Source organism: Falco punctatus, assembly GCF_963210335.1.
Source record: "Falco punctatus genome assembly, chromosome: 7".
NCBI lineage: Eukaryota > Metazoa > Chordata > Aves > Falconiformes > Falconidae > Falco > Falco punctatus.
Window position 1 is genome coordinate 22,904,350 of NC_137587.1, and position 14,421 is coordinate 22,918,770.

Here is a 14,421-nt window from a genome sequence, read left to right on the forward strand (position 1 = left end):
TGCCTACTCCAGCTACTAGGTCAACCTAGGTACTGTGCCAAGTGTATATCCCTGGAGGGAATCGTCTCTTCCATCAAAGCAATCTAAGTCATTTGGTTACAGGCACTGCTTAGGAGAAATAAGCTTTCCATCAGCTGGAGAGTTGCCAAAATGCTGAGATCTATCCCAAAACAGTTCTGGGAAGCAATCTTTAAGAATGTTTCCATTATCATATTACATTATATTATTTAATATGGTAGTAGCCCAGGTGACATTGAATGTGACTTCAGACCCTCCTGTTCAGCACTCTCTCACTGTTCACAGGAAAAGCTAACCACAAACTGCCAAGTTTTCAGAACCACACAGTTGATGTACATGCTGCAAAGAAACAAATGGTTTAGCATACACCTGAAGTGGTGATATAGGTTGCTAGTTCAGAGTCACATCTCGCTGTTACGAGGGTATCTGGCCTGACTTTCTTACTGCCGTGATATTCACTTAATGGCAAACATCAGCCAAATTCCAGCATTTACCCTAGGATGGGCAATATTCACTTGTGAGATAATGACGACTTTGCTTCACATGAAAGAAAAAATAACCTAGGACCATATCATGCTGCAGAAGTGGAGGCAGATTTGTGCTACTGAGAGAAGGCACCAAAATTCAGTGAAGCCCTGAGATACTCTAACACAAACTGGTGACATTTTCAAAGAATTAAAAGAATACTGTTTGAGGTCATTTTAGGAATTTAATGAGTCCCTCTGGTCCTGTTTGGTTGGTTATATAGGCCCATTCCTGCTCTGCAGGCAAAGAGCTCTTGGTGCAGCCTGGCAGTGAGCATATTGCAAAAATAGGATTAAGCCACACACGTGCTTCCCTTGCTTCTACTGTTATTCAGACGTTGGGCCTTTATCAGCTACCAGCAACAGCAACAAACAGTTGAGAACAGCCACATATGACCTTGGATTGCTGATAGCCCTTTTCCCAGTCAGACCCCATATTATTGGCGAGGAGAATCAGTCAACAGCACTGTCTTGTTCACAAGAATCTGCAGGACACCCAAGGCCAGAGCTGCCATATCAGAGCAGTGGAAAGCTTCACCCACGGTAACAAAGACATCAGGCTTTGCTGAGGTGTCCATATAGTTTTGCTATAGCATGTTTCATGTAGAATTCCACACCAATTAAACACTTTAGCTGGAAAAAATGTACCCAGCACTGAGAGGCATTTCACTTGTAATGAACTACATAACTTACTCATATAATCATTGTTTGCAAGTAAGGGGACCATCACAAACCTATGTTAATAAAACTTTTATGCCACACCATAGTTACCCTGCACTTTCATATACACACCAGTCCATCATCAACCAGTCTTATGATTTTTTTTTCAGAGTTATTATATATAAATATATTTAGAATTATGAAATTTTTAGATTTTTTTGTCTTCTGATTTTAGGGCACCATAAATCACTAATAATATTGTTACTGTTGTTTTACACCCTACAAGACCAACACATCTGAAACACACTCAGTTACGCATGCATTAAGTTCCAGCTTCAGGATTTGTACATTCCTACTTCGCTACCAATAGTTTTATTCAGACCCACCTGAAACAGAACAAGGAGGTTGCAAGAATATAAATACTTTAAAAGTATTTGGCATGAAAAACCTATGAGGGCACATTTTTAACAAGAGGTTGCCAACTGTTTGGACTGCAACATTTACATTTAAAAAGGGCAGGTAAATTGTTACATAAAACTATTGGGGTAAGATCTATAGCATTAACACAAGGCCTAAGCATGCTATCACTATGGAGTTAGAGCAAGCAGGCAGAATCTACCACTTCACTTCCAGCCCCTGATACAGAACAGCAGCTGGTCTCTACCCAAGTAGAAGAAAAACAGTGTCATTTCTTTTCACTGTACTGGGAAGTGTCATGTCTCATAGATCATACTGATGCCCTCCTGATCCACCTCTATTCCAAACATTTTTACTATTTAGATAATGCAAGTGCATTGATACTTTCTGTAAGGTGTTAAAAAAAGAAAAAATCCTGCTCACCCTGCAAAGCCTTATTTTGGCTGATTATCCTTCACTGTGAAAGAGTTTTCACCCTGTATTTATTGTTTCCTGCTTTCCTTTTTATCTTGTTAAGTTTTAATGTGGAGTTGTTCATTTCTGAAGGAAGGGAAAGTTAGGTTCTAACTTTAACATTCCTCAGCTCTTGAGAATTGGAAAGTGAAATAAACTAGACACTGACATGGAAAGCCACAAATCTAGTTTTGCTATGGAAGGAAACGTATATAAAAGTTATTGTTGTTAGTCTATTAGAAGCCCTATTTTTTTTTCCAGCTTCAATATTCCCAGATATTTGCAGTGAAATACAACTTTATTTTTGTCAAATACATTAATATTCAAAGGACCAGATTCATACAGGTTTAAGTATGACAGCATGCTCTAATGTAGCTCGTTGCAGTAAAACCGGGCCCCACACACAGATATCCTGCAACAGATTTGAAGCCTTACTCCCTTTTTATTTATTTAAAGCTGTGCAGGAATCTCTCATACATGTTTCTTGTCAGCCCTCCTCCTCACTTTCTTTGATCTTTACCAATAGTTGGTTAGCTGAAAGAGGAGGGAGATATCAGAGTATCAATGTTACAGACTCAACACCAACCCGCTGCAGACACATCACCAAAAATTTTACGCAGTCAGCATAACAAAGATAACTATGGAGCTCCACAGCTTAAAAATTGGCATCAGCAACTCTTTCTTTGCAACTTTGGGAACCGTATTCTTAAAAAGTTAGGTTGATTTTTTATTTAATTTTTAATCAAAATTTCCTCTCTATAGCTACAGCAACAATTTTGGATGTCTTTAGGCTATCTTGGTTTCAGGCCTGATTCTGACCTCCCAAAGTTTTAATTTTGTATTCACTGTTCTATTTTCTGTCACATTACACCTGAATTACATCTACGCTGAGGTCTGGACTCAAGCCCCTTTATTTTTTAATGGGATTTTCTTATAAAGCAAGTATATTTTAACACTAAAGAGGAGTCTGTACTATTAAGATGTACATTGAGGCCTCAATCTGAAGCTTTTGTCTGTTTGAGGAGACAGATATTTAAGATTCCAGATTCTGGTTCAAGCATCCCTCTCCCCAATTTAACAAACTCCTGAAAGTTTATTTAGAAATTTGTTTATGTTATCCTTGATTGTTCTTAAGTTTCTCCAACAACAGAAAATAACATTAGGAACAAACTGCCTCAGAAGGAGAATACGAATATTTACGGTAGCCACTGCAGTACAACCGTAACAGTAGGAAAAGGAATCTAATAATAGACACATGTTCTGAAGAACACATATACAGTAACTATGGTTTCCTCTCCATGAGGAGAGGGATGTAGAGGGGTTGCCCTCTCTATTTAAGGCAAGGAAGCTGGTGAAGTGTCTGGAGAACAAGTCTTACGAGGAGCAGCTGAGGGCGCTGGGGTGGTTTAGTGTGGAGGAGGCTCAGGGGGCATCTTATTGCTCTCTACAACTGCCTGAAAGGAGGCTGTAGGCAGATGGGGGTAGGCCTCTTCTCCTAGGTAACTAGTGACAGGATAAGAGGAAACAGTCTCAAATTGAACCAGGGGAGGTTTAGATTGACTGTTAGAAAAAAGTTCTTCACTGAAAGGGTGGTCAGGCATTGGAACAGGCTGCACAGGGGCATGGTGGAATCACCATCCCTGGAGGAGTTTGAAACACGCGTAGATGCCGTGCTTAGCAACATGTTTTAGCAGTGGACTTGGCAGTCCTGGTTAAATGGTTGGACTTGATGATCTCAAAGGTCTTTCCCAACCTAAAGGATTTGACGATTGTTACAATTTAGATGGAACTAAACCGAGTTCCCATCACAAAGCACAAGATGTACACGTCCAGAGATGCAGGTCTGCCTGCCTTATTTCTTAAGTGAATAACTAGCTGGGAGAAAAAGAAAAAGAAAATATAAAGAAAAAAGTTAACCCTTTAGGACTGCTTTTCACTCCCCTGCATTAAAAGTAGGGAAAAGTATTTCTATACCTACATGCATTAACAGGATACAGAGGTGGCACCTTGATTCATCTAAGATAGTGCTAGGACTCCTGTCTCTATCTATTCCTAGTGGGGGGCTGAAAGAGTTTCTAAGGTGCCTTGAATCTTGGAAGAAGCAGGTTGTATAGATTAGGGCATAATTACATAGGCAGATTTGACCCTCAAAAAAAGTTCCTCATCACCACTGTGGATGGAGTTAGGGATTCTGCCTACCTATGGTTTTAACCCCCTTTAAACACAGATTTCAAACCATGACTTCCTCTTGCCCATGAGTAGAAAACAAAATGTAATACCTTGCTAATCAATCTTATCTCTAATAAGCACAGAGCACACACTGTAATTACAGTTTTAAGACAGGTTTAACATTTGGATTGAGCATAACGAATAGCACTATCTGAGAAAATTAACAACTGAGAAAAATAAAAAAATGCCACATACATCCAAAGAGAGCGTTAATTTTGAATTTTGCTGTTGATTTGAACAGCTTCCCCTTTCCTTCATTACTGATGAGACCACCTCAAAGAAAGGAATGAATATTTCACTGTGACTATCTCCTGACCCCACTATGGAGATATTTTTTTTTAATAGAGTAGGCAGAAGTGAGCTCTCCAGACACAGCTTGAGAGTAGTAACTTGTTTTCTTTCAGTATTCAAGCTTCCTTGTTTATAAAGTGTGTTTCTGTCTTTATAAGGCCTAAGGAACAAAAACTACCATAAGGAGGCTCCTTTCGTAGCACATACAGGAGTTCTACAGCTTACACAAAACCAGCCGTTTTTCTAACTACACTGAAAATTAGATTTAGCCAGAAAATCTCACCTGTTAACTTCTTTTAGTTTACTATTACTTGTGAAATACTTTTTTCAGTATTTTTTTATTGATAACACCTTCAATGGTTTCACCCCCTCTTCCATATAAATACAATAGAATTACAGTACTACAGCTTTTAATTTTTTCTTTCCTTCTGTTTTGTTCCATTATTTTCAAAGCAATCTGTAACTTAAAATATCTTCCACTTTGTAAAGGTTCAGAGTAAGAAAAATAAAACCTGATGGGGTAGTTGAGGTGGAAAGGAAAACATCCACATAAACAGCAGCTTGGAATTAGTGAGGGGATAAGAAGGCACTAGCTCATTTTATTGCATTGATTGGCCAAACACCAGAGGAAAAATGCAAGGGGGAAATAAGACTCCTTTTGTTTAGCTATGCTTTAAATCCTGCTAAATGGAAACAGCTTTAAAAGTGTCATGAAATTGTTTTACATTTCCCATCCAACTTTACTTTGGTAGAGAAAGGAAACAACGGAAAGGTACGGACTGACCTGCCTAAAATACCAGTTTAGGTCAAGCCTAACTTTAAAAGTTGATGACTGTAGATTTCAGCAGCCACATGCGGTACTGGTGTACACAAAATCGATCCTGGGAATCTACTGGAGTAAGTTACTGCAGTCAACATCACAGTGGAGGCCAGCCCTGATTCACGTGCCCCCAAAGCACCCCAACAACTTGTGCCTGTGGAGCTAATCTGATACAAGTTTCCCCAATCCCAACAGGCTCTCAGGCCAGAATTCTCCCTTTCAGAATAATTTCACTGATACTTTTTAACAGAAATAGCCACACTGATAAAAACCCTTAGGTAGAAACAAGCATTGCCTTATTTGTTGGGATTTTTAGTTCATTTTCTTGTTTATTTTTTTAAGTAAGTGTGGAGCAGCTTTGGTGTCAGGACACTTCCTTCTAATGCAGAAGCCCCCTCTCCGGCAGGAAGCTCTGCCACACAACTCTTGCCCATCCATTCTCTCACGTTTAAGCCCTTGCATCAAGTTTTCTACAAAAGTTCAGGCCTTTGCTTGGGTTGACAGGCCTTTGCTGACACTGTTACTCTGTGCTGCCTCAACAGAACGCAGCTAAGAACTTGTCAAAGTTTATTATGAAAATCCAAGCAAAGGAAAAGGCTGATGGGATACTGCTTGATACAAGGCCCATATTTTTGCTACCACTGATGCTGCTTATTAGGCTATTTCTAGGACTGTCCTGTAAAGTCCTTGTGCCATGCCAAGAAAGATTGCCTAGTGCAGGATTTACCAGGCATAGACACAGGGCCAGATTCTCATCTTTCATGTTGTCCTGGTTTCGGCTAGGGTAGAGGTGATTTTCTTCTTAGTATCTGGTACAGTGCTGTGTTTTAGATTTAGTATGAGAATAATGTTGATAACGTACTGATGTTTTAGTTGCTAAGTACTGCTTACTCTAAATCAAGGACTTTTTAAGTTTCCCATGCTCTGCCAGTGAGCAGGTGCAAAAGAAGCCGGGAGGAAAAATGGCCAGGACAGCTGACCTGAACTAGCCAAAGAAATACTCCATACCATAGAACATCATGCTGAATATATGAACTGGGGGGATCTGGCCAGGACCCCACAGATAGTTGCTGGGGGACTGGCTGGGCATCAATCAGTGGGTGCTGAACAACTGTATTGTGCATCACTTTTTTTTGTTGGTTATTTTTTTCCCTCTTGGATTTTATTCCCTTCTCTCCATCTCCTCTTCATAAAAATTATTGTTGTGTTATTATTATTTGTATTTTAATAATTAAACTGTTGTTATCTCAACCCACGGGTTTTACCTTTTTCCAGTTCTCCTCCCTATCCCACCGAGGTGGGGAGCAAAGTGAGCTAGCAGCTGCGTGGTACTTAGTTGCTGGCTAGGGTTAAACCACAACACGTGCATATTACTAACACCAGCCTACTGACTTTAGCAGTACTATTGCTACTATTTACCCCAATATCCACAAGAGCAGTACAGGCATCATTCCAAAACCCACAGTTAACAGCTGTTACCAGTGAGCCAAAGTAGGCTGTAGTGGCTCAAGCTTCCTAACTGGTATGCCCATGAATCACACACTCTTTCCCTCACATTGCTACAAGCAGCACTCATATATACTATGCATTTAATGCACCTTCAGATCTCGGGCTGGCAGGACAGGAAGGATTGCTAGTCAAGAGCTGAGAGCAGAATACAAGTCTAAATACAACACTGTCACATAAAGCTTATGCTCTCTATATCATGCCAACTGTGCCACATGTAGAAAATCCAAGTTCCCTACCTCGCTATTCCTTCTAGTATCTGCTTGCAATAGTGGGGTTTTTTTGTTTGTTTTAAAGGTCAACAGCCAGCTAGGAGCATACCAGCCTGTACATTTGGAAAAAAAAAGAAAAAAAAAAAGGCACTGGTATTTTTAACATTAGAAAAACTCCCACCAAACACACCTGAGGAAACCTCATAGCATTTCGAAAGTTTTGGCACCTGTAATGCTCAGGAGTGATCAAGCACTGCAGTTTTTAAACTGAGCAAAACTAGGTTTAAGAGCAGTCACCTACTAAGGACACAGTCTTATACGCACTGAATTCTGCACTTACTTGCAAAAGCCAAAAGGTTTACCCATCTCACAGCAGAATGCTCCCACCAATCTGGTGTCTATGGCTTGAGCCCTTACAAAATGTGATTTAAAGGCATTAGAACAACTTTGATAAAATAAAAACATCTACAAAGAACAATATTGCAGCTGCTGCTGCAATGCTCCAGCTTGCACGAAGTAGAATAGCTTAACAAATTATTTTCTTATGGGACATTCTCCCTGCCTGGCTCCTCTGCAAGCATCAGCATCTCACTACAAAACACAAACAATGAGAATCCAGCTTTGAGGAACCCTGTGCAGCCAATGGCCACAAAATAAAGCCTTGCAATTGACCCTCACCCAGTTTATGACTCTTCAAAAATGGTATCAGCAAGCATAACTGACCTGTGTTCTTCTCTACTCCCCTTCAGCCCTGCAACAGCTTCCTATTCTTTCCTAGCCATTGACTAGTTCTTCTCCAAGTTTTTTTTATTAAAACCTTTTCTCTCCCCACACAGTAATAATTCCTCCTAGCAATCATGACCATCCACTCTCATCATTCTCCTAGACAGGCCAAATCCACTTAGGGGGAAGGATAGCACAGGACGGTCTGAAATGTACTTGCATTTGCTGTGGGTGAGAGGTGCTTATTGCTTAAGATCACTCTCATGTCAGACAAGCAATGGATTCCCATACTCTATTTATATACTTGGAATAATTCACTAGCTAACACTTTTCCCAGCTAAATAAATGCCCACCTCCTGAAATGGATTCAAACTTCTGGAGCATGGAGGTTACACAACAAGGGTCACTATGCAAAGCCTAGTGCCAGAGACATGCAGCTGTTTCCCTCACTCACACTCCCTCCTTCTGATTATTTAACATGAGAATCCCACTTGTACTCCAGATACAAACGTAAGCATGTTATATTCCAAAGCTGGGCACTATTCCAGACTGGAGTGCTGGGGACATCCAAGTCTGGCCTACTTGTTAGTATAGCATCAAGAATGCTGGGACAATAGGCATTCATTTTGCAGTCACTGCAAGGGTTTGGGGTTTTCCCCCAAAAAATATATACTCCAACCCACCAGCAAAGCTTTGTTTCCAGGCCATATTCTTACACAAATATCATAATACCTCTGCTGATACGTTTATGGAAACTCTATGCTGTTTTCAAAAAAACCCTGTCAAGAAAAGTAGACCCTAGTTCAGCAAGACACTAAAACACTTGTCTATGCATAATCATTGATACTATTCATTTGCTAAAGGTGAGCTATACCATTAAATACCTTCTTGTGGAAACAGGACTGGGAAGAGAAGCAAAACAGGTATCAGACAGGACTGGAAAATAATTTAGGAAGCAATGGCTGCTGAGGCTTGGATACTGAGAAAGGATCTAGAATCAGAGCAGGATTATATAGCTAATGCAGAGTCACTAAAGGATAAGAGCCCATAACTAGAGTACATCTTGGAAAAAGCAGGCTGTAGTATTTTTGAGTGCTGCAATATAGCTGCGTAAGCCTAGATTCACACAGGCTAAATTCCATACCGGTCCCTGTGTCTGATGTTTCCTATTAGGTAACTCTGGGGTTTATTTGATTCGGGGACCTAGCTTTAGTCTCCTTAAGGCTGAATGTTTGGGCTACAGATGTTAAAAACAAGCAAACAGAAAAAGCCCTGCCAGTCAAGTTCTGCTCCCATTTGTAATATGCAATTCTAACCCAAAGGCTTGGTTCTGCCAAAGCTGGCTTTAACAGGAAGAAGGGTTGTCCAATGTTGTCACAATCAAATTCAGTTTATACTGCCAGTAAGATTTATTTTGCATTTATAGCGGTGTAAACTAAAGCAGAACATTATCTATGTTTCATATAGAAGTTTTAGAACATATGCATGCTGCCATTGAAGTCTTCTGCGCAAGTTTTTATATACTGTTCTCGTAAAGTCAACCTAGCAGAGAAAGTGGTACTGACTTCAAAAGAAGTGGCATTTCTTTATATCCATAAGTGCTGAATTTAGCCTATATACAGTATTTCTTTATGAAAGCATGGCCTTAATAAAAAAAGATACTCTGAAAGAAATCTACTAACAGCAATGCACACAATTCATCCGTCCTGCTACACAGCAGTCGCTTAATTTACCTGCTAACTCCCCAAATATATGACACAAGTGGGTGTGTCAGAATTAAAACTCGATGTGTACAACGTACAGTGACTACCCACGGGCGTGGATCGTTTAAGGCCACGGAAAATCCTCTACGGCATATTCCTCCCTCCTCACCCTTCCACCCCGGGGCTCAGCGCCCGCGCACCCGAAGCGGCGGAGCCCGGCGCTGGGGCGCCCCCTGGCGGCTCCCGGGCCGCGCTGGGCGGGGAAGCTCCTTACCAGCCTTACGGCCAAATGAACAGGCAAACGAAAAGCCGCACCCCGCACAACAGAGCTCCCCTTCGACGGCAGCAGTACAGTGCTCCCCAGCAGGCGCCGGCGATGCCTTTGCGCTCAGCCGTGCCCGGGGAACGCGCTCCCACGGCGGGACGCGCCCCCGCCGCGCTGCGGGAGTGCCACAGGCGTGCGGGACCCCCGGCGGCACAGCCAGCGCTGCAGCAGCCACCCTCGCAGATACCTCCTACTCGCGGCCTGCCTAGCCCAAAGGCTTCCCCTAGAAAAGGGGGGTGGGGCAGTTCGGTTTTTTTAAACAGGGATGAGAGTTGGGGAAACGGGATAAAGACCTTTTTTAAAGTTTCGGTGTTTGAACAATTTAAGCGTTTCCAACAGCGAGAGCAAACAAGGTATCACCCATGTAAGATCAAGTAAGGTCGAGTGACTGCATGCCTTCATGGCTTTGAAATTCAGATGACTCAGCGAATTCAGTGTCAGGTATGCGGCTTTACAAATTTTCTGTGGAAAACACACCCACAACTGCATAAGCCACAAAAAATGCCATCAGAAACCTGTCGGGATGTGGCAACTAAATTCCCAAGGATTCCTTCAGTATTTCTGCAGTATTTGTTCCTTATCCAGAAGTTATGCTGCAACAGGGAGAGAAGGGCAGGACTTCGCTGCTCTTCATTTTCTCTGCTAACAGAGCGGCAGGGCAGAGGCAAGCGGGAGAAAGGACTCGGCCCGGCAACTGAAAACTGTACTACAATAGAATCCACACAAAGGAGCTGAATTGAAACTCTGAAGACAACATTTGATCCGGCACCTCCAAAATTTTTTTTGAGGGCTTGACTTTGCAACCTTAGCGTTCCTTCTATTTTTTAATATATCATATATATGCTATTAGACCTATACATAGCTGTGATGGACTACTGTGTACCATTCTGCTTTTGCCTAGAACTCTGTATATGTATACTAGCACTAGGACAAAGAGGTTACACCTCGAGACTTGTACTTTGACCATTCTTTGTACATAGACACACACAGTCCCTCTCCGGCATTTCAGCATGCACATGCAAAGCATGAACACAGATCTACAGAGTATCGCTTAACCTTTGAAGTCAGGCTGTAAGCTTCAGGACAATCTCAAAACTACATCTGAAAACAACTTTTAAAAAAATAATCAGCACTACATACACAGCAGTATTAGTTTTTCTTTTTACTTCACTTTACTAGTACAAAGAGAATTCCTTGAAAGCCAATTTTGGAAGTGTTTTAACTGCTTTTGCTCCGTTCACTTGAAATCATAGTTCTGTTTCTAACACTTTAATTATTCATACAGCAGCCAACTCCGATTTTATAGTGATGATGATGATGCTTCAGGTAAAGAACAAACAGAAGGATCAGAGGAACACCTACACAGAAAGCAGCATTTTCATGCCAAAATTTTTGTTCAGGAAAAATCAGGTAAGAGAAGGATGGAAAAAAGATGTATAAACTTTATAGTAAAGTTTAATATTTTTTCACCATACACTGATCTTTAAAGAAAGATTAACAACCTGCAGTCAGGGTCCCTCCAGATTTACTATGTATCTCTCTCAAATAGCAGGGGACTTGTTAGTCACTGCCTATAGAGCCAAAGAAGCATACAAGACATTTATTTAGTTGAAGCCTTATATCACAAAGCCAGTTACAGTATTTAAACTGATTTCTTTCATAGATATGAGAAGGCAACACGCAGTTTATAAGACTCCCAAAAAACCCAAAACCAACAATATCAGCCAGGAAATCCTTGACAATGAAAACTCATGATTTCAAGATCAGATATTTCTTATTTTAAGAGTCTATACATTATGGCACTGTTTCCAACCATCAAAGCAGTTTCAAGCTTATATGGACAGATCTTTTCCTTACAGCAGAAAAGCACCCCATCAACAATTAATGTTTTTTTTTCCCCTTTTTCTTTTCCTCCAGACCACAAAACACTTCCTCCAAGAACAAAGGTTACACAAAACATTCAGCCCAACCAATTGTCTAAAGCTGGGGGGGGGAACCCACAAACTTAAATTCTTTAGCAGTCTCAACATCCTCAGTCCTTCCGCTTAGCCCAACTTCTACTAAAGTGGACATAGTTTAAAGGACAACCCTGTAAAAAGGATACCATGGTGAAACAGCTTGTCACTGGCCTTGGCATTAACACACCTGGCACTACTCTTCAAGCATTTTGGAAGCTGGGCATGACATTTCTGCTGTCACACAAATACAGAGCAAATTCCTGCTTTTCCACTCTACTCTCCCAACCCTTCACACCACAGATGGGTGGCAGGGTAGGATGACATACTATCTGTCATCCAGCCTGACAAAAAGCCAGTGGCAATAACCAACCCAGACTACTGTCCATGAAAACGAACATGCATACAAAGAGTCTCCTACAGGAAAGTAGGTGGTGTGGTGGGTTGAAATGAAATGCAGTGGAAAAGCCAAATAAATAAGTCTTGTAAATCATTCATTAACATCAGGAATATTAAGGACATAGCCAAGTTACTACACCCAAAAATAACAAGACTGTGCCCGATTCATCCCTCAGATTAATTTGGGTAGTCACACCAAAATTCTGTCCCAGAATACTTACAAATTACCAGAAATTCTAACATGCATATTATTTTGATACTGTAAGTCAATGGGGTTTTTTTGGCTCAGCAAAACGAATGAGGGTACTTTGTGTCTCTCAGATTTGAATGTTCTTAGATAAGAAACCTTTAAATGCCATTCCAGGATTTAGCACCTAATCCACATTCCATAAAAATAATTCCAGAGAATTAAATAGGCTTTGCATCTATTGGGGGGCATATTCCTACTCCACAGCCAGTCTTGCCTACTCACTAACTACACCATGATGCACAGCAAATGTGGAGCTGTCTACAGTTTGGTTGGTTGGCCAGCTGAGCAAGCTTGGGTCAAGTTACCACAACAAACTACACTAGCCAAGTGTCATGCTTACTGTAAACTCTACAGGTGAACAAAGCTGCACCTAACTTGGCACAAGAAAGGAGCTGCTGGCCCATCAAACAGCATTTATTGTCTCAGGCACTGTTCCATGCAGGTGTAGCAGTGCTAATTACGCAGCCAGAGGTTGATGCTGACTTAGCTACCCTTCACTGCTGCCATCATCCCAAAGCTGTCATGCAAACAAAACATAAACACTAGTCACATCGCTGAACTCAGAAAATGGAAGAGGAAACAGCTGGTTACGCAAGCCAGCATACACTGTTAATAATGTTTTAAGAAATACTACAGAGGTGACTTTAAATTGGAATATTTATGAATTCATTCCTCCTAATGGGTAGGATACATCTAACATGTTAAGACTAGTACAGTTTAGATAGGTCTTTGTGACATTGCCTATATTGTTAGATTATATCTACTATAACACAACTAATAGAATGTACTCATGGCACACATTCAGCAAGCAATCTGAAAGCTATGCATTTCTTCTACACCACACCTTCCATACTGCAGCTTACCACAGGCCAGCAGTACAACAGATACCCAAATTATTTTTAATTGCAAGTACCAAGCTCTTATCCTCTTTAGGGACAGCCACATTCTTTGTGTATGTGCTACATACAAAACTTTTCATAACATCTTTTCCAGTTCCTGCTTGCCACTACCAGCAACAGTCAGAAAGAAATCAGGGCCACTTAGTAACCTTTTTCCAGTGAAACTTTTCTTTCCATGAAACCATTCTGCACCAATTCAGAAAGCCTGTAACCATTTAATAGCAGTCACATTACATTTCTAGTGCAAGTTATTTCACCAGCACCAAAACCACGAACCTGGAAGTAACGGATTTCTTCCAAGCTCTCCCCTGAAGCTCCCCTCAGTCCACCGAAAGGGCACTGTAAGGTGGTAGATGGTCTCAGTAACCATTTCCAACTGACTTGCAGAGAAGCTTGGGAACTGAACTTTATTCTTCCCACATAACTGAACTCAATAGGAGTAATCTTTCCTATTCTATTTCGGAGGTTTTCAGAAGATTGGGGCGGGAGGAACTGACTTGTAAGACATTAAATGGCAGGTACAATGTGTGACAAAATAACATACATTAAAGATTCCTAACTTTGCATATCCAACTTCAGTCTCTGAACTGCTATTATCAGTCAAGAACAAGCTCTTGGGGTATAACCAGAAATTATTTGAGACAGCTCACTATTGAGCCACAAGTCAAAGACAGCACGCTCTGGGCACTGTGCCACAACATAAGAACCTATAGCATGCCTAATTTCTCAATACCCTGTATGGTTTGTTAGGGCTAGAAAAGGCACAAAGAAGGGTGACAAGGATGGTCAAAAGGTATACAACAATTTCTGTACAGTCAATTTGTACAAGAAAAAGGTTTATTTTAAAAAAAGAAAAAAGATATTCACCTCTCAGGCTGGAAGAGATGGCTGAGGTGTGTTATATCAGAAGTCTATAAAGTCATAACTGCTGAAAGGGACATAGCATTTTCGATCTGTCCTAAACCAACGATTTTTTGGGTGTCAGAATTTCTAAAAGGTGGGTTCAAAATTAACACAGGAGGTATTTATTCACATAG

The 14,421-nt window shown here is 40.9% G+C and overlaps 1 protein-coding gene across 2 annotated transcripts in view; it reads right to left on the reverse strand.

The window, feature by feature from the left end:
• DPF3 (double PHD fingers 3) overlaps positions 1-14,421 on the reverse strand; it is a 185,925-nt gene that overhangs the window by 161,247 nt on the left and 10,257 nt on the right. The window lies entirely within an intron of this gene.